This window comes from Oncorhynchus nerka, linkage group LG21, assembly GCF_034236695.1.
Source record: "Oncorhynchus nerka isolate Pitt River linkage group LG21, Oner_Uvic_2.0, whole genome shotgun sequence".
In the NCBI taxonomy this organism is placed as follows: Eukaryota; Metazoa; Chordata; class Actinopteri; order Salmoniformes; family Salmonidae; genus Oncorhynchus; species Oncorhynchus nerka.
Window position 1 is genome coordinate 4,152,100 of NC_088416.1, and position 24,004 is coordinate 4,176,103.

General features: G+C 42.7%; 1 pseudogene; it reads left to right on the forward strand.

The window, feature by feature from the left end:
* LOC135563663 (VPS10 domain-containing receptor SorCS3-like) overlaps nucleotides 1–2,265 on the forward strand; it is a 213,648-nt pseudogene extending 211,383 nt beyond the window's left edge.
* Nucleotides 2,266–24,004: the final 21,739 nt, after the last annotated feature.

The following is a 24,004-nucleotide window of genomic DNA, read 5'->3' on the forward strand; positions in this document are numbered from 1 at the left end:
AGGATCCTATGAGGTGGAAGATGGCTTGGGACCTCTATTTAATTACTGAGGTTGTAGCTGCAGGATCAGATCTGGTACCAAGCCAGTGAAAAATAACATGATGATTATGATGATGACAGTTTAGTTATTATTGTGTGTGTGCATCACAAGTTGTTTGCATACCGCGCTTATGGCAACGTGCATCTGGTGTTTGATGATTGTTGACCTTTGTGATAGTTCGGCCTTCTGTGTGTCTACACTAATATGTTTGTAGCACCTATGTTAAGGTGCATCTGGTATTTCATGATTGTTATCCTATGAGCCAACACTGATAAAAGACACTGCCAACAACAAACACTATGGATCCAGTTTAGCTAAACATGATAATACAGTAGCTAACTGAGTTTCTGTAAATCATGGTTTTCTATTTAGCAAACAATTTAACATACGTTGCAGCTGTTGCCTCTAATTACTACGTTCTCTGTGAAGTTGACAGATGAATTTGCTTCCGTCGAGAAATGGCACAGGAGGGTTCGTCGCACACTATTTGAGGAGGATGGGCTGGTGGTAATGGCTGGAGTGGAATCAGTGGAATGGTATCAAATACAACCAACACATGGTTTCCATGTGTTTAATGCCATCCCATTTACTCCGTTCCAGACATTATTTTGAGCCGTCCTCCCCTCAGCAGCCTCCACTGAGAAATGCGTGTCCTTTTATTGGAGTTAAATGTCAGATTTTCACTCTGATAAAAGTAGAACATTAGCAATGAGTTTGACTGGGGCCACCGACTCTGTCTGTAGGACTAAAATAACAACTAAAACAACAACAGCCAGCAGGATGCAACATCAGTAGCATCAATCAGTGTAATGGAACAAAATGCTCCCTGTCATTATGCACCCAGGAAGTGGGAAATGTAATTAGACCAATGAAATTAGGCCATGGGCACTACTATACCTGATTGTCAACATGGCAATATATTTATTTTTTGGACACGTATATTCATAACTTACAGTAGCATTCTGGATTTGTATTATTCTTCTGATATATAGGGGCTAGAATAAAATGTTTTCCCAACCTATGGTTTCCATTTGTTTGATGGATGATTTGATATATAAGCACTCCACTTAATTTGGTCACCAGGAATCCACCAAAGGTTTTGCTGTTCCAGGAAAAGCAAGTCATAATGTTCAACCTATTTTTCACCAAACATATTGGACTTGAAATGCTATATCTATACATAGTGCTAATTTACATTTGGAAATGGGAACAGGGTAACACGTGTTAGGTTCTGAACGAGCAGAGTAAAAACTCACGGACAACTAGAAAAAGCTCAAACCAAGTTTATTCACCCACTGGGTCATACAGCTGCAAAGACAAAGACATGATTAAACAAACACATATATTTAATAACCTTCTAATAGGCGTGGTCAACTCCTTACAGATATAGACAACCATACATCTCTGTTGCTAGGCAGGAATTGAACCGGTTCCTCTCACTGGGGTAGTCACAGCCCTGCCTGTTACTAAAACCTTTGTGAGTGTGTGAGTGAGATAGGACTGCAAAAGGAGAGACGTTGTGGTGGGCCTCTCTGTCCCCCCCCCTTCCAGAGGTTACTTCTCACTTCATCTGTTGATTTGACCTCGAGATGCATCCCTCACTCCTCCCTAGTTCCGCAGCCGGCCTGCCTTATCAGAGATGACCAATTGCCTTTCAAACTCCCTCCTCAGAAACATGGAACAGAGGATGAAGTTTCTACCCTCAGTAACTTTCCATTTTCCTTTCCTTATCTACAATTCATTGACCCCAACACATGCATTCCTTATACATGTAAAGTTATCAATGAGTTCTAGTCTGGTAACATGAGTCAGTACATTTCAAGATCAAATCAAACACACCCAGTCTCATAACACATTATGACATGGTCATAACCATGTCACAATATGTCAAGTAAAGTGTTACTGGAAACGGGATAGGGCCTATATGTAATTTGGGAGCCTATATGTTAACCCGAATGGTCTGAGTTATAATGACGATGGCGGTTTAAAGCTATGTCAGCCTATCTAGAGTGTCATGCATCAAGAGTGTCACGCTTTATTGTCCTGGGTATGCACTTCCCTGGTGTTATCCGGCCTGGACTCAAACCCACTGTCACTTTACTTCCTATATTGTGATAAGTAGACTGATATGTTCTCTCTCTCTATTCTTTCTTGTTGTACGCATCCCTGGACTTTGGGAGTAAATAGCAGCTGGTTCATGAGCATGTGAACAGGTTCTACTGGTGAGTCATACGCTTGTCTTCTTTCTTTCTTCTCATCATCCCTCTCTTCCTCTCGTCCTCTATGTTGTCCTGATATTTTCCTTTTTTTACTCAGACTCTCATCACAAACTGTTTTGGAGCATCAATAGCAGTGTGTGGAACAATGTGTTGTTTGCTTTTTGCAATGCAAGAGCCTGTGAAAGACATTGATAAAACGTCAACAGTGAAGAGGCGACTCCGGGATGCTGGCCTTCTAGGCAGAGTTGCAAAGAAAAGATTAAGATGGGAAAAATAATACTGGACAGAGGAACTCTGCCTAGAAGGCCAGCATCCTGGAGTTGCCTCTTCACTGTTGACGTTGAGACTGGTGTTTTGTGGGTACTATTTAATGAATCTGCCAGTTGAGCACTTGTGAGGCGTCTGTTTCTCAAACTAGACACTGTAATGTACTTGTCCTCTTGCTCAGTTGTGCACCGGGGCCTCCCAATCCTCTTTCTATTCTCGTTAGAGACAGTTTGCACTGCTCTGTGAAGGGAGTAGTACACAACGTCGTATGAGATCTTCAGTTTCTTGGCAATTTCTCACATGGAATAGCCTTAATTTCTCTGAACAAGAATAGACTGATGAGTTTCAGAATAAAGTTATTTTTTTCTGGCCATTTTGAGTCTGTAATCAAACCCACAAATGCTGATGTTCCAGATAGGCCAGTTGAATTGCTTCTTTAATCATAACAATAGTTTTCAGCTGTGCTAACATAATTGCAAAAGGGTTTTCTAATGATCAATTAGCCTTTAAAATTATAAACTTGAATTATCTAACACAACGTGCCATTGGAACACAGGAGTGATGGTTGCTGATAATGGGCCTCTGTACGCCTATGTAGATATTCCATAAAAAGTCAGCCGTTTCCAACTAAAATAGTCATTTACAACATTGTCTACACTGTATTTCTGATCAATTTGATGTTATTTTAATGGACGAAATATATGCTTTTCTTTCAAAAACAAGAACATTTCTAAGTGACCCCAAACTTTTGAACGGTAGTGTACATAAAATAGTAAGATACAGTATAATAAGTCGTGCCCGGTGGCATGAGAAATAGAGCACACAGGAAGTCCCTGTTGCCGATCATCTAATCACTTCAGCCCTTATCCCCCCCAACAGCCAACCGCATTGGCCCTCCCCATTCTGAGGAAGTGCACACTCATCACAAATATAGCCCATCGCTTTCTTTCCTAGAGATGTAGGGTATGCAGTGTGAGTGCGTGTGCGTGTGCGTGCGTGTGTGTGTTTTGAACTGCCGCCAGCTATGTGCACAGCAATTTGCATAAATCCGGGGTCTGCTTTTCATCACATATCCTAAATAATTTGCTCAACCCATCCTTGATCCAACCCCATCAAGGACTTTAAACTCTGGCCCTTAATATTAGTACCATGGTCAACCTCAAGTCATGCTTACAGACAATACGTGTATCAGTCTCACTCTGCTACATCACACTGTAGGAACGCCATATCTGTCCAAGATAATTCACTACACCCAATACAATGACATAATAGGGTGTTATACATTACAGTGACTTGAATTATGTGGCACAGTATTTCCTGTGTACAGTGCCTGACTAAAGAAATACCATATTTAGGTTGCTGCATATTCACACTTTTGTGACAGATACTACTTTCTGGTAGAATAACAAACCCACAGCGTCTGGGTGTTGCTAAGGGTAATCTGACAATATGTGACACATCTCTGGGGAGATCGTCCTCACATGGAAAGGCATTGCTATTTTATTGACATCATTGTTGAGACAACGCTGAAATGAGACGTCTATGTCTGGAGTGGAGTCTGTCAAGGAATAAATTCCAACCTGGGTTTAGAGTTGTGTCCCAGGGGAGTGACAGTGGATTACCTCATTTATAAATGCAGTGCACGATATTTGATTAATATGGCCTTTTCCTCTCATCCCTCTCACTCTGGGAGTGTCAGCTCCATAACTCGCCACGGCAACGCCACCCAGGGTCCTCCATAGGTGAAATTGTGAGATTGTTTATTCTAGCTATATCCTGCTGCTGTTGTTAGAGCCCCGGGATCAGAGACCGTTTAGTTTTCTGTACACAGAGAATGATCATAGTTGATCATGTTGAATAGTGACAAACCTACAACTTTACATACTGTAGTGTATGAAACTATCACCATTATAGAATGGAAAAGTATTAAGACCCCTTGATTTTTTCCACATTTTGTTACATTACAGTCTTATTCTAAAATGGATGAAATTTACAGACTACACAGACAATATCCTATAATGACAAAGCAAAAACAGGTTTTATGAAATGTTGTATAAAATCAAAAATACAGAAATATCACATTTACATCAGTATTCAGATCCTTTTATGAGTACTTTTTGAAGCACCTTTGGCAGCGATTACAGCCTCAAGCTTCTGGGGCATGCCACCATGAGCTTGGGACATATGTATTTGTAGAGTTTTTCCCATTCTTCTCTGCAGATCCTCTCATGCTCTGTCAGGTTGGATGGGGATCATCTCTACACAGCTATTTTCAGGTCTCTCCAGAGATGTTTGATGGGGTTCATGTCCGGGCTCTGGCTGTGCCACTCAAGGATATTTGGAGACTTGTCACAAAGCCACTCCTGCATTGTTTTGGCTGTGTGCTTAAGGATGTTGTCCTGTGAACCTTCGCCCAAGTCTGAGGTCCTGAGCGCTCTGGAGCAGATTTAATCAAAGAGCTCTCTGTACTTTGCTCCATTAATCTTCCCCTTGATCCTGACTAGTCTCAAAGTCCATATCGCTGAAAAACATCCCCACAGCATTATAGTGCCACCACCATGTTTCACTGTAAGGATGGTGCCAGGTTCCTCCAGACGTTACGCTTGGCATTCAGGCCAAATACAGTAGTTTAACCTGTTGCTTCTACTCGGGACGCTTGCGTCCCAACTAGAGCTCTGGAAATGCAAATGCGCTACGCTAAATGCTAATAGTATTAGTTAAAACTCAAAAGTTCATTAAAATACACATGCAGGGTATCGAATTAAAGCTACACTCGTTGTGAATCCAGGCAACAAGTCAGATTTTTAAAATGCTTTTCGGCGAAAGCATGAGAAGCTATTATCTGATAGCATGTAACACCCCAAAAGACCCACAGGGGACGTAAACAAAATAATTAGCATTTCGGCGTTACACAAACCGCACAATAAAATAGAAAACATTCATTACCTTTCACCATCTTCTTTGTTGGCACTCCTAGATGTCCCATAAACACTATTTGGGTCTTTATTTCGATTAAATCGTTCCATATAAAGCCTAGATATCGTTATATGTAGACTGTGTGATAAACGAAAAAAACATTGTTTCAAAACGTAACGTCATTTTTTAAAATTCAAAAGTCGACGATAAACTTTCACAAAACACTTCGAAATACGTTTGTAATGCAACTTTAGGTATTAGTAAACGTTAATAAGCGATAAAATTCATCAGGAGGCGATGTAAAGATCATTAGCTGTCCGTCTGGAAAAATGTCCGGCTAGAAACTCAACGAAAATATCCGGTCCTAGACCTAAGGAGATACGGTGCCCTGCATGTGTTTGACCAAGAAAAAACTCGAAGGGAAATGACAAGACTCTAGACACCGTGTGGAAGCTGTAGGTACTGCAACCTCAGTCAATTAATTGTGGTTCACCTTTATCAATGGGTTCAAGTAGCGCATGGATATATTTTCCCATTTTCAGTGATCAGTTTTTCCTGTGCTTTTCGATGTAAATGCCGTTCTGGTAAAGCCACAGCAGTGATTTAACCAGTTTTATAAACGTCTGAGTGTTTTCTATCCACACAGACTAAGCAAATGCATATACTATATTCCTGGCATGAGTAGCAGGGCGCTGAAATGTTGCGCGATTTTTAACAGAATGTTCAAAAAAGTAGAGGGTCGACTTAAGAGGTTAATCTTGGTGTCATCAGACCAGAGAATCTTGTTTGTCATGGTCTGAGAGTCATTTAGATGCCTTTTGGAAAACACCAAGTGGGCTGTCATGTGCCTTTTACTGAGGAGTGGACCAGCTCTAGGAAGAGTCTTGTTAGTTCCAAACATCTTCCATTTAAGAATGATGGAGGCCACTGTGTTCTTTCGGACCTTCAATGCTGCAGACATTGTTCAGTACCCTTCCCCAGATCTGTGCCTCATCACAATCCTGTCTTGGAGCTCTACAGACAATTCCTTCGACCTCATGGCTTGTTTTTTGCTCTGACATGCACTGTCAACTGTGGGACCATATATAGACAGGTGTGTGTCTTTCCAAATCAGGTCCAATCAATTGAATTTACCATATTGGACTCCAATAAAGTTGTAGAATCATCTCAACGATGATCAATGGAAACAGTTTGCACCTGAGCTAAATTTAGATTTTTACAGCAAAAGGGTCTGAATACTTATGTACATAAGGTATTTCTGTTTAGTATTTTTAATATATATTTTGTTTGTCTTTATGGGATATTGTGTGTAGATTAATGAGGGGGAAAAAAACAATTAAACCAATTTTAGAATAAGACTGTAACGTAACAAAATGTGGAAAAAGTCAAGGTGTCTGAATACTTTCCGAATGCACTGTATATATAAACAGTCAGTACACTGTCACAAGTTTAACACTATCTCCTCTATTGCATGTCAATCACAAACCATACAAAAGTGCCCTCAAGTTCAATTCATACAGACATATAGACTCGGTATCCAGGCATCCTGACAGTCCCAGGAATAGGGGGCATGATCCACTGCTGGATAAATCCAGATATCCAATCATCTCTATCTCCTCATCTTGCAGGTATACAGTATGTAACATGCCAGGCTCTAACGTGCTCAGAGCACAACAGAAACTATCCCTTCCCTGAATACATCGACATCAGCGCACTGGTTGTCCAAGATGACTATATGTTTATTCAGGTAAGGCTCTGAGAAGAATATATTGTACCATATTGTATGTAGACCATGATGCATTACATAGGACGTGCATCGTTAGCCTTAAATGATATCTGCATGTGTTCTGTATTACGCACAACTTGGCTTGGCTTGGACTGGGAGGGGATTTGCATATTTTACAGCACCACATGCAACAACTAGTTGATCCTCAGGTGTGAGGAAATGGTATGATAGAGCAATTCAACTGTAATTCATAAATGTTTTAAATATTTATGATTAATTGTGATGTTGACACATTGTATTAATGGCAACATGTTCTTGGTGAGAATAGATATGGGGACCACTGAAAGACAACTTTTTTAATTGTTCATTTTGCAATCTGAACATGTAAATTGTATTCGTGAACAGTTGTTATGCTGCACGGATATTTTATTTCTATCTATTTCCATAAATTCTATTGTCAAGAAACAATAGACACATTCTGTGTAAAGAAAAGGCAAACCTTTTGTTTGAACCTTCATTCGAGAGTCTGCATTTGCACACTATTCTGATTCAGATGTGAAACCTAGGGAGTTTTATATTCTTCCACACTAGTCTCCAATATGTCATATTAATCTTCATTTGTGAGAGAGAGAGAGAGATCTGAAATGGTAATTTGATAAATTCTAAGGAGCGCTAGTGCAGTTTTGGGGTTATCTTTTAATATCTCTTCAGCCATCTGCATAGTATTTACTTTGACATTGTGCAAATGAGGATGCATGAATTTAAAAGTAAACAGGAAAATAGGAATAATTATGCCGCCATTCGAGTCCAGTATAAATAACTTTTCCGTCCATATTGAACTCCAAAGGCCTACCTAGTTCTTTGAAGTATTTGAAGGGGAGAGATATGGATGTATTTCTATTAGAACATGAACTAGGGCCAGAAGTTTTTCTAGGTCAGGTCACATGGTCACGTAAAGCTCCTTGTCCTCAGAATTTCAATTAGAGCCAATAGTTTTCCCTTGAGCAAGTGGCTTGAACAGGAAAACTCTAGCCTCTAGTAGCCTATGTCAGGGGTTCAAGAAGAACTCAAGAAGATTCCAACTTCTAGCGCCGACAGAGATGGCCGCCTCGCTTTGCGTTCTTAGGAAACTATGCAGTATTTTGTTTTTTATGTATTATTTCTTAAACTGTTACCCCAGGAAATCTTAAGTCTCATTACATACAGCCGGGAGAAACTATTGGATATAAGAGCAAAGTCAACTTACCAACATTACAACCAGGAATACAACTTTCCCGAAGCGGATCCTCTGTTTGGTCCACCACCCAGGACAATGTCTCGGATAAAAGCAAGCGACCCAAAACAACGGCGCCGCAGACGGAGCGGTCGTCTGGTCAGGCTCCGTAGACGTTCACATCGCCCACCGCTTGGTTTGGGAGACCGAGGAGGTACGTGTTTGGTTTGCATATTTTGTTTGAGTTTGATAGGCCCAGTATTGGTTGCCTTTGTTGTTTGGGTTGTGTGCTGCGTTGGAGAGAGTATAATGGTTAGTTTCCAGGCCCTGCCTAGCCTGGAAACGTTTGTTCTACTTTCTGTTGGGACTGAGGTGAGTAATCGGCTGTGTACCTCGGTGGGAGATTTGGGTAGGGTAGTGGAACATGCTACCCGGAGCTATAGCCTTTTTCCCCTGATAGGCTTAGCGACATGTTTCATTTTTTGGAATATGTTGGGCATGGTTAATGTTTGTTATTTTTGTGTGGTGTCTGTGGACTGAGCAGTTGTCTCGGGGGCACATCCGTGGCTTGGTGGAATTTGCCAGCATGCTGGGGAGTTTTTCCTTGCCAGCGGGCTACAGTGCGTAAATTCCCACCGCAAATCCGCACGAAGACTAGGGTTGAGTTATTGTAGGTTTTGGGGAAGCTCCATATCTCATCTCTCTTCTGTAGTGCTCAGGGTGATTGTCAATTCTCGGGTTGTGGTCTGGTGTGCTCAGCAGAGGGGAAGAGCGAGATTTTTTTTTGTGACTATGGCGTCTTATGTAGATGAGTTCATTCGCTTTCCATCGGAGGAGTTGTTAGATTTAGGTACTAAAGAACAGCTGTTGAAGGTCGCTGAACACTACAAGGTTGAGATTAGTGATAAACGTCTAAAGAATTCTATTAGGTTGATATTGAAGGCCAATCTGATGGAGAGTGGTATTCTTGAAGTTACCACTGGGCCAGCCTCTGCTGAGAATTTGTCGTCTCCCCATAACGTTACAATGGCCATTCCATCGGTTAGTCCTAGTAGCCTTCTTTTTGAACAGCAGAAATAACTGCTTCTGTTACAGCTGGAGCATGATCGTGAGAAGAGAGAGCATGATCGGCAGCATGACCGTGAGAAGAGAGAGCATGATCGTGAGAAGAGAGAGCATGATCGGCAGCATGATCGTGAGAAGCTAGAGCATGATCGTGAGAAGCCTGCGCATGATCGTGTAAAGTATGAAAAGGAATTGGCATTTAACCTCTTACCTCTACCTGGGACGCTTGCGTCCCAACTAGAGCTCTGGAAATGCAAATGCGCTACGCTAAATGCTAATAGTATTAGTTAAAACTCAAAAGTTCATTAAAATACACATGCAGGGTATCAAATTAAAGCTACACTCGTTGTGAATCCAGGCAACAAGTCAGATTTTTAAAATGCTTTTCGGCGACAGCATGATAAGCTATTATCTGATAGCATGCACCAATACACTACAACAGAAAAGCACAGCAGGGGACGTAAACAAAATAATTAGCATTTCGGCGTTACACAAACCGCACAATAAAATAGAAAACAGTCATTACCTTTCACCATCTTCTTTGTTGGCACTCCTAGATGTCCCATAAACACTATTGGGTCTTTATTTCGATTAAATCGGGCCATATAAAGCCAAGATATCGTTATATGTAGACTGTGTGATAAACGAAAAAAAAAACAGCGATTTCACAACGTAACGTCATTTTTTAAAATTCAAAAAGTAGACGATAAACTTTCACAAAACACTTCGAAATACGTTTGTAATGCTACTTTAGGTATTAGTAAACGTTAATAAGCGATAAAAATAATCCGTAGGCGATGTACATATCATTAGCTGTCGTCTTGGAAAAAATTTCAGGAGAGAGCTCTTCCGGAATGATCTGGGCGGAGACCGGAGGTACGTCGTGCCCCTCTTTCGGTTCAACCAAGAATCAAAGAGGATTAAATTCACAAGATACTCGACTACATGGGGATGCTGTGGGAGTTGAATGCTCGGTCTTATCTAATTCGGCTCACTGTTATCAATTGCTGGAAGTGGCGCAAGGATATTTATTTCCATTTTCTGTGATCAGGTTTTCCTGCGCTTTCCGATGTAACGCACGTTATGTAATAGCCACAGTCGTGATTTAACCAGTTTTAAAAACGTCCGAGGGTTTCCTATACACACATTCTAACCATATGAACGTACTATATTCCTGGCATGAGTAGCAGGGCGCTGAAATGTTGCGCGATTTTTAACAAAATGTTCAAAAAAGTAGAGGGTAGGAGCAACTAGTTAAACAAGATATGGAGCGTGCTAAAATCAAGTTGCAACAAGAACGTATAGAGTTGGTTAGGGAAGGAAAGATCTCAGGGGAGAGTTTGTTTTGGGAAGGTGACCCAGATTTACCTAGGGGTAGTTCCTCTTTTGGTCGTGCCCCAGAGACATTTGATATTGTTGGGAACTTACGGTTATTGCCTCAGTTTAATGAAAGGGACCCCGAGACATTCTTTTCGTTGTTTGAGCATGTTGCTGACGCTAGGAGTTGGCCTGATTCTGACCGCAATGTTGCAGTGTGTGCTGACTGGTAAAGCACAGGAAGCATATTCAGCTCTTAGTGTACACGACAGTGCCAATTATGATAAAGTTAAAACAGCTGTGTTACAGATTTATGAATTGGTCCCTGAGGCTTACCGCCAACGATTTAGAACTTTAAAAATGGATGATAAGCAGACTCATGTTGAGTTTGCGCGACAATTATCTTTACAGTTTAATCGCTGGTGTTCCGTCTCTGCAGTTGTGACTTTCCAAGGGCTGCGGGATCTGATTATGTTAGAGCAATTTAAGGACACAATTCCTGATCGTATTGCCACGTATATTAACGAACAGAAAGTAAAGAATGTTGCTGAAGCTGCGGTTTTGGCGGACGAGTATGTGTTGACTCACAAAAGTGTCTTTGCAGAGCCCCGTATTCGGAAAGAGTGGGGGCGTTCGGATAGATTTGGGCTTCGCTCACCGAGATACTTTGGTTCACGGGCAGAGTTCTATTCAACTAGGGTTGAGCCTGACTCCCATGGTAAAGCTGACTTTGGGCAGGAGTGTCACTACTGTCAAGGTTCAGGTCATTGGAAAAACGAATGTCCACTTCTCAGGTCAAAGGGTGCTTACGATAAATCTAAGCCTACCGCGTTAGCTGCACCTGTTCCACATCAGTTCACTTATGACTCATTTCCTCAGGCCCATGAGAATGTGAAAGTCCATATTGATCCAGACTATTTACCTTTCATTACAGAAGATTTTGTGTCTATGTTAGGAAGTAAAGACCTAGTGCCAGTGAAGATCCTGAGAGACACAGGTGCCTCTGAATCATTTGTGTTGGAGTCCGTGTTACCATTTTCTGCTAAGACTGATTCGGGGAATAGTGTTCTAATTAGGGGAATAGGTTTGAACACTCTGTCAGTTCCATTGTATAAACTGATGTTGGATTGTGGGCTGGTGAAGGGTGAAGTAGTTGTGGGCGTGCGTCCTTCGTTGCCTATTGAGGGTATCGACGTTATCCTTGGGAATAACTTGGCTGGTGAGCTTGTATGGCCTGTCGTGTTTCCATCTCAAGTGGTTTCCACTAAGCCGTCATTTGTTGGGATTCCTGATGAGAGCGTACAGAGTTTCCCCAGAGGTGTTCTCTGCGTGTGCAGTGACACGTTCTATGAGCCATGGCGAACTGGTCACTGCGCCGAATAATGATAATAATACAAAGGAGTATGTCACTGTTTTCCCTGTTATCCCGTTATCTGTAACCCGCTCAGATCTAATCAAGGTGCAACGGGATGACTCCACGTTAGAAGAGTTGCGTGACCAAGTTGTGCCTGTAGAACAGTTGGGAGATGTCGCCCATGGCTATTTTCTTCAAGAGGATGTCCTGATGAGAAAGTGGGTGTCTCATGATAGTTGTTTTCTGGGGGAGGCAATTAGTCAGGTTGTTGTACCAGTTAACTTCTTGCGTCGAGCAATCCCGTATCCGGGAGCGTAATCATAGCCTCAAGCTCATTACCATAACGCAACATTAACTATTCATGAAAATCGCAAATGAAATGAAATAAATATATTGGCTCACAAGCTTAGCCTTCATCTCAGATTTTCTAAATATGCTTTTCAACCATAGCTACACAAGCATTTGTGTAAGAGTATTGATAGCTAGCATAGCATTAAGCCTAGCATTCAGCAGGCAACATTTTCACAAAAACAAGAAAAGCATTCAATAAAATTATTTACCTTTGAAGAACTTCGGATGTTTTCAATGAGGAGACTCTCAGTTAGATAGCAAATGTTCAGTTTTTCCCAAAATATTATTTGTGTAGGAGAAATCGCTCCATTTTGTTCATCACGTTTGGCTAAGAAAAAAAAGAAAAAATTCAGTCATTACAACGCCGGACTTTTTTCCAAATTAACTCCATAATATCGACAGAAACATGACAAACATTGTTTAGAATCAATCCTCAAGGTGTTTTTCACATATCTATTCGATGATAAATCATTCGTGGCATGTTGGTTTCCCCTCTGAACCAAATGTAAAAATGCATGCAGCTGGAGATTACGCAATAATTTCGACGGAGGACACCAATCGGACACCTGGTAAATGTAGTCTCTTATGGTCAATTTTCCAATGATATGCCTACAAATACGTCACAATGCTGCAGACACCTTGGGGAAACGACAGAAAGTGTAAGCTCATTCCTAGCGCATTCACAGCCATATAAGGAGACATTGGAACACAGCGCATTCTAAATCTGGGGCACTTCCTGTATGAAATGTCATCTCGGTTTCGCCTGTAGCATTAGTTCTATGGCACTCACAGACAATATCTTTGCAGTTTTGGAAACGTCAGAGTGTTTTCTTTCCAAAGCTGTCAATGATATGCATAGTCAAGCATCTTTTCGTGACAAAATATCTTGTTTAAAACGGGAACGTTTTTTTATCCAAAAATTGAAAGAGCGCCCCCTATATCGAAGAAGTTAAGCTTCGTGATTTGGTGTTGGAAACTTCCCACAGCGACGTTGCTGGACATATGGGGGTGAGGAAAACCTATAATCGCATTTTAAGACATTTCTTTTGGCCTAGATTAAAGAGGGATGTTTCTGATTTTATCAAAACTTGTCACACCTGTCAATTAACTGGTAAGCCTAATCAAGCTATTAAAGCGGTACCATTGTTTCCTATTCCTGTACTCAGCCAAACTTTTGAGTATCTGATTATTGACTGTGTGGGTCCTCTGCCTCGTTCTAAAAAGGGTAGCAGTTACCTGTTCACTGTGATGTGTCAGACCACTAGGTTTCCTGCTGCCTATCCTCTCCGATCTATCACGACTAAATCTGTGGTCATTCAGAGTGATCAAGGATATAATTTCACCTCTAATCTGTTTAGTCAGGTTCTTCAACAGCTCCATATTAAACACAATTTGTCTAGCGCCTATCACGCGCAAAGTCAAGGAGCACTGGAACGTTTCCATCAAACACTTAAGTCTTTGTTGAGAGCTTATTGTACTGAGATGGATAAGGATTGGGAGGAGGGGTTGCCTTGGTTACTGTTAGCCGCTAGGGATGTTTCACAGGAGAGCACAGGTTTCAGTCCAAATGATCTTGTGTTTGGACATAGGGTGCGTGGACTTTTATCTGTTCTCCAGGATGACTGGAAGTCTCCCGAGCCTCCTTAGTCCCTGTTAACGTATGTGTGTGATTTCTGGTGAAATGGCTAAAGAGAAGTTATCATCTTCACAGGAGAGGATGAAGGGCATATTTGATCGCCGAGCTGAGCCTTGTCACTTTAGTCCGGGTGACCAGGTTCTTGCTCTGCTGCCAATTGTTGGTTCTCCTTTTCAAGCCAAGTTTCAAGGTTCATATACAGTGGTGCGCCAGTACACTGACCAAAATTATCTAGTTGCCACTCCAGAACGGATTCTACAGAGGACAGTAAACCTGTTGTTTTGGCTGATACCGTTGTTTCCTTGGGTTCTTGTCGTGCTAGATCTGTGCATGAGGAGGAAGATGTTCCTGGTCCTGACGATTGTATATTGCAGGGTAGACAAATTCAGAAACACTGGATATTTTAGACAGTCTTCTCACTCACCTACCTGTTGATGGGCGGAAAGAGATGGTTGGTCTGCTTCAGAGATTTCCAGGTTTGTTTTCTGATACACCTACACGTACAAACTTAATAGAACATGATATTGACATTGGAGATGCTGACCCCATTCATCAGCGGTTCTATAGAGTTTCTTCAGAGAAACTACGTTGTCTGGATGCTGAGGTCAAGTACATGCTGGAGAGTAAGATAGCAGAGCCTTCTTTCTCCAGTTGGGGTTCTCCCTGTATCTTGGTCAGTAAACCGGATGGAACAAACCGCTTTTGTACGGACTACCGTAAGGTAAACAGTGTCACAAAGCCAGATTCATTTCCTCTTCCTCGGATGGAGGACTGTGTTGATCAAGTCGGTGCAGCAATGTTTGTGAGCAAATTTGACCTGATAAAAGTCTATTGGCAGGTGCCACTGACGACTAGGGCACGTGAAATCTCTGCCTTTATTACACCCTTTGGTCTGTACTCGTATTCGGTTATGAGTTTCGGTCTGCGCAATGCACCTGCCACTTTTCAGCGACTTATGAACAGGTTTGTCGCCGGTCTGACCGGGTGCGCTGTTTATCTGGACGATGTAGTGATATATGCAGATACTTGGGAAGAACATCTGTCCCATATTCAAGCCTTGTTCGAACGTCTGGCTGCGGGTCGCCTCACAATCAATCTGGCTAAATGTGAGTTTGCTCAGGCAACCGTTACATACCTTGAAAAAGTGGTTGGGCAGGGTGAAGTGCGTCCTGTTCGGGCTAAAGTGGTGGCTATTGATGCTTTTCCACCACCAACTACTAAAAAGGAACTGATGCGTTTCTTGGGCATGATTGGTTATTACCGTAGTTTTTGTATTAACTTCTCTACTGTGGTCGCTCCTTTGACCGATATGCTGAAAGCTAAGGCTGTTTACATTTGGTCTACTCGTTGTCAACACGCTTTTGAAGATGCAAAGAGGTTGCTTACCTCAACTCCGGTGCTGGCTGCTCCTCGCATGGTTTTGTCATTTACCTTGCAGGTGGATGCTAGTCATGTGGGGGCAGGTGCAGTTTTGCTGCAAGCAGATGTGTCTGGGGTTGAGAGGCCTGTTAGTTTCTTTTCCAAAAAGTTTAACGATTATCAGTTGAACTATTCGGTTATTGAAAAGGAAGCGCTAGCACTCATTTGGGCGCTACAACACTTCGAAGTGTATGTCGGGTCGGGGGTAGTACCTATTGTGGTCTACACCGACCATAACTCCCTCACTTTTTTGAGGTCCATGATGTGTCCAAACCAGAGGATAATGTGATGGTGTTTATTTTTACAATCATTCCATCTCGATATGCGGCACATCCGGGGGACTGAAAACGTGATTGCTGATGCGCTCTCTCGTGCGCCCTGTTCCTAAATGTTTACGTGACTGACCATTGTTTCGTATTGTCGTGTTCTCTCTGTCCTGTCTGCTTCCTCCTGGTCTTGTTTTCTTCTTTCCTCTTAAATGTTGCTTCCTGTGCGAAGGTTGCTGAGGTTTGGGGAGGAGGTTGGCTGGGGCAAATTGTAAGTGTGAACACGTAACCCCTAATCAATTTGTGGCGCAGAAGCTGTGTCAATTTGGAACTCAGAGGTTGGTATTTTGTTCCGGGGTCCTTGTTGGTCCCCGGTTTTATGAGGGGGAATGTGACGACCCTCCCACTCTGTCTGCCGTATTCTCTCTTTGTTGTTTCCTTATTAGGATGCTGGTGGGCGGAGTTGGGAGGGTCGTCAGCTACATGGGAAACACCTGGGCCCGATGTCTCCCAGGATAAATACACCACTTTCCCATTCATGGAGGAAACTCTCTCCATTCAGACACCTTTATAGATTTTGTTGTGTTTCTTGGTGTTTTTTTGGTTGTTTGCTTTAGCATCTTTCAACACCCTGCATTATCACCTTCATGCCTGCAAAACACTCACTTACACTACTGATTACTGATTACACACACCATTGTATATTATACTTAGTTACTTATTTAATAAATATATATATTTTGTTGCTACTTATCTCCACGTTGTCTCCCTTTTGTTACAGGCTTTGAGCCGGTTCGTGACAACAACATTGATGTATATGCTGATTCAGTGAGCGAGTTTATTAGCTTTTACACCTGCATTGTTTGCTGTTTGGGGTTTTAGGCTGGGTTTCTGTACAGCACTTTGAGATATCAGCTGATGTACGAAGGGCTATATAAATAAATTTGATTTGATTTGATTAGCAAGTGCATCGGTGATGTTGTACCAACAGCGACTATTAAAACCTTCCCCAACCAGAAACTGTGGATTGATGGTAGCATTTGTGCTAAACTGAAAGTGCGAACCACTGCATTTAATCAGTGCAAGGCGACCGGTATCATGACCGAATACAAACAGTGTAGCTATTCCCTCCGCAAGGAAATCAAACAAGCTACGCGTCAGTATAGAGACAAAGTACAGTCACATTTCAACGGCTCAGACACAAGAGGAATGTGGCAGGGTCTACAGTCAATCACAGACTACAAAAAGAAAACCAGCCCCGTCACGGACCATGATGTCTTGCTCCCAGACAAACAAAACAACTTCTTCGCTCACTTTGAGGACAATACAGTGCCACCGACACAGCCCACTACCAAAACCCGGCCCGCTAACAAAATCCTTCACCGCAGCCAACGTGAGTAAAACATTTAAACGTGTTAACCCTCACAAGGCTGTCGGCCCAGACAGCATCCCCAGCCACGTCCTCACAGCATGCGCAGACCAGCTGGCTGGTGTGTTTATGGACATATTCAAACAATCCCTATCCCAGTCTGCTGTTCCCACATGCTTCAAGAGGGCCACCATTGTTCCTGTTACCAAGAAAGCCAAGGTAACTGAGCTAAATAACTATTTCCCCATAGCACTCACTTCCGTCATCATGAAGTGCTTTGAGAGACTAGTCAAGGATCATATCACCTCCAGCCTACCTGACACCCTAGACCCACTCCAATTTGCTTACTGCCCCAATAGGTCCACAGACAACGCAATCATAATCACACTGCACACTGCCCTAACCCATTTGGACAAGAGGAATACCTATGTAAGAATGCTGTTCATCGACTACAGCTCAGCATTTAACACCATAGTACCCTCCAAACTCGTCATTAAGCTCGAGACCCTGGGTTTTGACCCCGCCCTGTGCAACTGAGTCCTGGACTTTCTGACGGGGTGCCCCCAGGTGGTGAGGGTAGGAAACAACATCTCCACCCCGCTGATCCTCCACACTGGGTCCCCACAAGGGTGCGTTCTCAGCCCCCTCCTGTAATCCCTGTTCAAACATGACTGCGTGGCCATGCACGCCTCCAACTCAATCATCAAGTTTGCAGACGACACTACAGTGGTAGGCTTGATTACCAACAATGATGAGACGGCCTACAGGGAGGAGGTGAGGGCCCCCGGAGTGTGGTGTCAGGAAAATAACCTCACACTCAACGTCAACAAAATAAAGGAGATGATCGTGGACTTCAGGAAACAGCAGAGTGAGCAGCCCCTATCCACATCGATGGGACAGTAGTGGAGAAGGTAGAAAGTTTTAAGCTCCTCTACGTACACATCACGGACAAACTGAATTGGTACACCCACACAGACAGCGTGGTGAAGAACCTCAGGAGGGTGAAGAAATTTGGCTTGTCACCAAAAACACTCACAAAACTTTACAGATGCACAATCGAGAGCATCCTGTCAGGCTGTATCACCGCCTGGTACGGCTACTGCTCTGCCCACAACCGCAAGGCTGCCTGTTCACCCCGCTATCATCCAGAAGGCGAGGTCAGTACAGGTGCATCAAAGCAGGGACTGAGAGACTGAAAAACAGCTTCTCTCTCAAGGCCATCAGACTGTTAAACACACACCACTAACATTGATGAAAAAACTCAAATCTCTAGTCATTTTAATAATAAAAAATTGGATGTAATAAATGTATCACTAGCCACTTTAAACAATGTCACTTTATATAATGTTTACATGTCCTACATTACTCAACTTATATGTATATACTGTACTCTATACCATCTACTGCATATTGCCTATGCCGTTCGGCCATCGCTCATCCATATATTTATATGTACATAATCTTATTAATTCCTTTACACTTGTGTGTGTAAGGTAGCTGTTGTGAAATTGTTAGATTACTTGTTATATATTACTTCATGGTCGGAACTAGAAGCACAAGCATTTCGCTACACTCACATTAACATCTGCTAACCATGTGTATGTGACAAATACAATTTGATTTGATTTGAACTCCTAGCCCTACATATGATCCCTAGGAAAAACATCTAGTTATAGCCAACACAGGGCCAAAACTACTTCATAGTCAGGTCACATGTTCAGGAACAATTCTGGCCCTACACATGATTGGAATCATCCTGCCAGAATACGGTCTGAGAATAAAGATCTGTTGTCTACCAGATCCCTCAACCATGTTTGACCACACTCTCCCTAACTAAACCCACAACCACTCAAACTAAACCTCTGACTGGATCTTCAATTCAGGGAACCTACAGTTTTCTTGCATTGCTTCACAGACGAATGGATTCAGCAAAAAGGGGAAAAGAAACACCCATCATCGCAATTTCTCTTTCAGTTCAAATCTGCCCCGGGTTACTCTCCATCAATGTTTTGCTTTTTAACTCTCAGTTGCAGGTAGAACTGTTTCTGGCGAGTGTTCACTGTGCCCACTGATCTTCCCTCCCCAATTATTTATGTATCTCTCTCTTTCTTCCCCCCTCTCTCTCGGTCTCTCTCTCTCTCTGTCTTTATCTTTCTCCCTCATGCCCTCCTCCCCTCTCCTTCTCCCTCTCACCTCACCTTCCGTCCCTCCAATTGAGCAGTACACTTAGAAGCACACTAAGAGGCCTAATTGGTTCTGTCATATAATAATGAGCCTACTTCACCTCCCCCTTTTACGCAGAAAGCCTATCAACTTGTTTTGTGGATAAATTCTCGATTAATGGAATTACGAAAGAGGAAGTGGATTAAATAAATTGCTCCTTAGTGCTGAGGCTAGGATAATCACACTTTTGTTGACGAAAATAGTTTTCCTATCCTGAGAGTCTCTGAAGCCTGTGCTCTAATTACAGGTTTCTAGCACTTTCTTCCCAGCTGGCGGTGTTTGTACTACATAAGCTAACAGCAGCTAACAGCTCGAGTGTTTGCTTGCTGAGGCGCTGGTATCATTAAGGACGACTTTCCTAAGACAGGCCACTGATCATTGCTTGAGAAAGTTAAAGATTTCTCTTGACAGAGAGTAATGAGGCTATTGATTGTCCCTACGAGATATTTACCCAAGTCTAACTCCTAAACCACAAAGGGCATCGACAACAGGAGAGGACGTGAGAGGAGCAGTTTCCTCTGTATGCTAGCTAGGAGAGTTTATTGTTATTTTCTCAATAATAAAGTCCGGAAATAGCCATTTAAATTTCTTATGCATCAATGTTCCTCTCTGACAATGAAGTGTACATCTTTACATCATAAACAATGTCATCCATGTTCGCTTGGGTGAAGGTTGCAAGATAGGTAATGATTGATACATTTCTGAAGGTTTCAGATTAATTCAAGTAGTTAATTCATGTTGACAACAATGAGTCACAGATGTGCAGCATGGACAAATGATACAAGTGAACACAAAGGGAATACTCAGTGTCGTGGCTCAATGTGTTCCAGGTTACTACAGCAGGACAGGCCAGCTACTATGTGTCCTAGCAGAGGGATCCATTCCTCAAAATCAAACTGCCCAAATATTCTCTGCCTAAGGTAAGCAACATTCATGTTACAGGGATAAACACATGCCTCCGGTGAATGGCGGTGATACATACAGTTGATCAATTATACATATAGAATATTTGTATTTTATTTCGCACATTTTTCTTATTTTTTAACTCTGCATTGTTTAGAAAGAGCTTGTAAGTAAGCATTTCAAGGTAAGCATTTCAAGTCTACACCTGTTGTATATGGCACATGTGCCAAATAAAATTGTATTTGATTTGAAGTCATTAGCAATGTCACCCCTTGATTTCTCCCTTCAACAAAAGGATTTAGCTAAAGAAATAACTGTAGCATTACAAAGTTATACATTTACATTTTAGTCACTTAGCAGATGCTCTTATCCTTAGCAGATGCTCTTATGCAGTTTGTGCATTCATCATAAGATAGCTAGGTGAGACAGTCACATATCACAGGCATAGAAAGCACACCTTTCCTCAATAACGTAGCTGTCAGTAGAGTCAGAGTTGGGGGGGGGTGAAGTGCAAGTGATGGTTAAGTTTATTTTTTTAAAGGTGAGGAGGAGGATTATTTATGATACTGATTGAAGAGATAGTATTTCAGAAGATAGGCAGGGACTCTGCTGTCCTAGCTTCAGTGGGAAGCTGGTTGCATCATTGGGGAGCCAGGACAGAGAAGAACTTGGACTGGGCTGAGCACGAGCTGCCCTCCTGTAGGAGTGGGACGGCCAAGAGACCTGAGGTGGCAGAATGGAGTGTTCGGGTTGGGGTGTAGGGTTTGAGCACAGCCTGAAGGTAGGGAGGGGCAGTTCCTATTGCTGTTCCGTAGGTAAGCACCATGGTATTTTAGTGGATGCGAGCTTCAACTGGAAGCCAGTGGAGTGTGCGGAGGAGCAGGGTGACATGAGAGAACATGGGAAGGTTGAAAACCAGGTGGACCGCTGCATTCTGGATAACTTGCAGGGCTTTGATGGCACAAGCGGGGAGCCCGGACAACAGTAAATTGCAGTAGTCCAGACAGGAGAGGACAACTGCCTGGATTAGGACCATCACTGCTTACTGTGTGAGGTAGGGTCGTACTCTATAGATGTTGTAGAGCATGAACCTGCAGGAGCGGGTCACTGCTTTGATGTTTGCAGAGCACGACAGGGTGTTGTCCAGGGTCACATGTACTTTGCACTCTGGGAGGGTAACACTGTGGAGTTGTCAACCATGATGGAGAGACGTGATGGAGAGATCTTTGCGCAGGCAGGCCTTTCCCAGGAGGAAATGCAGCTCCGTTTTGTTGAGGTTGATCTTGAGGTGGTGGGCCGACATCCAAGTTGAGATTTCTGCCAGGCACGTAGAGATGCGTGTCACCAGCTGGATGTCAGAAGGGGGAAGGAGATAAGTAGTTGAATGTCATCCACACTGCAATGATACGAGAGACCATGTGAGGATATGACAGAGCCGAGTGACTTGGTGTATAGAGAGAAGAGGAGGGCCTAGAACCGAGCCCTGGGGCACACCAGTAGTGAGGGTACGTGGTGCAGACACAGATCCTCTCCACGTCACCTGGTAGGAGCGGCCTGCCAGGTAGGATGCAATCCAAAAGTGTGCATAGCCTGAGACACCCAGCCCTGAGAGGGTGAAGAGGAGGATCTGATGGTTCATGGTGTCAATGGCAGCGGATAGATCTAGGAGGATGAGAACAGAGAGAGAGTCAAGCTACAAAAGAGCAAAATGAGATAATCTGTAAATAACTAGGTAAGATACGCAAGTGAGAGACTGGTGTGAAGCCCTCCACTCTGTCCTTGAATAACTCCGGGGGAACAACTGGGCAGATCCGTCTTTGTTTCGGCGACGGTCTTAGTTTTGCCAGAAAACCTCCACGGACACGACCACTGCTTATAGCTGCTGCTGAAAAACCAGGGGAGACTGAAAACCTAACAATAGTTGCTAATTGCCTATGAGAGGTTGAGAGCACACCTCCCTGTACTACTCAATGGTGTGTTGTCTCATAGTATGTAGTTTCACTCATGTAGTCTCACTCTTCTATTGCAGCTGTTAAAAGACATTGTATGTTGTGTGGAGTACATTGGCAGCTATAGTGTTAAACATTCAATATGCACACGAGACCTGATCGTGACCCAACACGTACTCGGCAGCTTGTTACAACCCCAACCCACAAGATCCATCATCTCTTCATAAATCCTCATCCTCTGTCACCGGGACCTCCATATCTTCAGCACAGACGAGCACCAGGTATTCGCGGGGCGGTGCAGTAGTGAAACCAGAATGATACCTACAACCTGTACCTCTCCGATATCCGGGGCATCCTCTTCACCCTGGCCATGGAGAACGTCAAGACCACCCGTGGCAACCAGATGCTGGACCTGTATGAGGTAAGTGTTCAAAGTGTGTGTGTGTGCGTGCACATGTGTACATGTGTGTATGTTCCTATGTCATCACATTAACATTCATTGTGGATCGTCCCTACTTTTTTCCCCTTCTTTCTCAGGATGAATCCCCAGTTTTATCACCCAGACACTGGCAGGTGTGATGGAGGGAGGATGAGGAGTGAGATATGGGTCTGATCTTCAGAGTCAGAAGTGATGATGATACTGAACAATGATACTACTCAAATCAAATTGAATCAAATTTTACTTGTCACATAAGCTGAATACAACAGGTGTAGATCTTAACCAACAATGCAGTTCAAGAAATAGAGTTAATAAAATATGTACTACTGTAAATAAACTAAAGTAAAAAAAATAAAAATAAAAAGTAACTCAATAAAATAACAATAACGAAGCTACAGTCGTATGAAAAAGTTTGGGCACCCCTGACAATTTCCATGATTTCCATTCATAAATAATTGGGTGTTTGGATCATCAATTTAATTTTGATCTATTGAATTACTGATGGACACAGTAATATTTCAGTAGTGAAATGAGGTTTATTGGATTAACAGAAAATGTGCAATATGCATCAAAACAAAATTAGACAGGTGCATAAATTTGGACACCCCAATAGAAAAATCACATCAATATTTAGTAGAGCCTCCTTTTGCTAAAATAACAGCCTCTAGACACTTCCCATAGCCTCTAATGAGTGTCTGGATTCTGGATGAAGGTATTTTGGACCATTCCTCCTTACAAAACATCTCCAGTTCAGTTAGGTGTGACGGTTGCCGAGCATGGACAACCCGCTTCAAATCATCCCACAGATTCTTAATGATATTCAGGTCTGGGGACTGGGATGGCCATTCCAGAACATTGTACTTGTTCCCCTGCATAAATGCCCGGGTAGATTTTGAGCTGTGTTTTGGGTCGTTGTTTTGTTGAAATATCCAGCCCCGGTGTAACTTCAACTTTGTGACTGATTCTTCAACATTATTCCCCAAAATCTGCTGATATTGAGTGGAATCCATGCGAACCTCAACTTTAACAAGATTCCCAGTACTGGCACTGGCCACACAGCCCCACAGCATGATGGAACCCCCACCAAATTTGACTGTGGGTAGCAAGTGTTTTTCTTGGAACGCTATGTTCTTTTGCCACCATGCATAACGTCCCTTGTTATGACCAAATAACTCAGTTATTTCAACTTTGTTTCATCAGTCCACAGCACCTTATTCCAAAATGAAGCTGGCTTGTCCAAATGTGCGTTTGCATACCTCAGGCGACTCTGTTTGTGACGTGTGTGCAGAAAAGGCTTCTTCTGCATCACTCTCTCATACAGCTTCTCCTTGTG